Source organism: Elephantulus edwardii, unplaced genomic scaffold, assembly GCF_000299155.1.
Source record: "Elephantulus edwardii isolate Elephantulus edwardi_28Jun2011 unplaced genomic scaffold, EleEdw1.0 scaffold00202, whole genome shotgun sequence".
Lineage (NCBI taxonomy): Eukaryota > Metazoa > Chordata > Mammalia > Macroscelidea > Macroscelididae > Elephantulus > Elephantulus edwardii.
Window position 1 is genome coordinate 2,554,700 of NW_006399952.1, and position 1,633 is coordinate 2,556,332.

Below are 1,633 nucleotides of genomic sequence, written 5' to 3' on the forward strand. Positions count from 1 at the left end.
ATCACCTAGATAGTTTAAAAAAAAATAGCAGCTGATACTAAGCATAGATCAAATAAGTAAATCTCTGAGATTGGGCTCCTAATGATAAATGTATTTTTTAAAGCTCCCCAATAACTAAAGCATTGCAAAGGTTAAGAAGTACCATGTGTGCACTGCCACACATGAAAACTGAAGAGAAAAATTACATCTGAGAAATGGAAAACAATGATCACTTCTAAAAAGAAGTGAATTTTTTTAACTTAAAATTATTGTTGATAAATTATAATTGACTCAATAACACCTAACACCAACAACTTAAAATGGTTGGGTTCCCTCACCCAAACTCCTTTCAATACTGAGAACTCTGATGGCCTGGTGGTAAGAAATTGTGCTGCAATCCCAAAAGCACACAGTTCAAATCTGCCAGCTGTCTTGCAGGAGGATGGGCAATCTCCTCCTAAGCCATTTACTGGCTCTGAAAACCTACCAGAGAGTCAGCTGTGGGTCATTTACCACTCAACGGCACACAACAACCTCACATTACAACTCTGGTGGTTTAGTAGTAAGGAGTTGAACTGTCAAACCAAAAGTTTCAGTTCACTAGCTGTTCCATGGGAGAAAGATGAGCAGTCTCCTGCCTTGCAGCTAATTGCCTCTGAAAACCTGCCGAAGGATCAGCTTTGACAATTACTCTCAAATGCAGTGAGTGGTACTAGCAAACACACATACCTATTTCTTTATTTTTTAAAAACTAAAGTGTCTTTAAAGTACACCAAGTGCTCCTTTAAAAGAAAAAAACAGCTAGAAACAAAGGGAATGGGTAGAACACTTTACCTTCTTCAACTATTTCTGGGCCAGATTTGAAAAATAACCCCACCTCCCACCCCCAGACAACTATCAACCCAAGCAGAGACAGGAGCTGGAATACACACTACTCTGAAGCTTAAACTGTTAAAATAGCTGAGTTATTTTGAGTACAAAAGCTGTGAACTTGAAAGTGGTTTTCCAAATTGATGATTTGGGCTTCCTTTACAGTAGAGGGTCACCTCCTGGGCCCTGCACTGTTTTCTGCGGTGACATGGATAGCATGCTGAGTGCCTGCTGCTGTGTCACCCCCACTGCCTCTCACCTACCAGTACACAGTGGGAGCATACGACATTCCAGAGCTGGATTCATTAGGACACTTGACTTGCAGACAGCAACAGAAGTGAGTGGGCTTTCTGTTGCTGTGTTTCTTTTCACAGGCTTTACTATAACTAGATGTGTTTTTCCTATTAAAGGGAATCCTTAGAAGGAAAAGAGTCTTAAAGTCATCTTCCACTCTGATTTGCAATTTGAAAATAAAAATTTCTCACAGTATTTATGTATCATGTCGATAGATACTTATCACATACCTCATGCCTCTCAGTCGATTTTCATTCTTATTAACCTTATAAGACAAAGAAGAACCAATCAACAGGGTTAGTACAGCTTTGTTCTCCACCCCCCCCCCCAATGGCTATACTCCTGACAGAAAACAGTCTGCTGTATCTTTCTCGTGCAGAGTACCTAATTATGATGCTATCAGGGCACCTTAATAGATTTCTTAAATGGGCTGCTTCTTGGTTTAGCATAAGTTTGGTATGCTGAAAACTAAAGAAATAAAAATACCTTC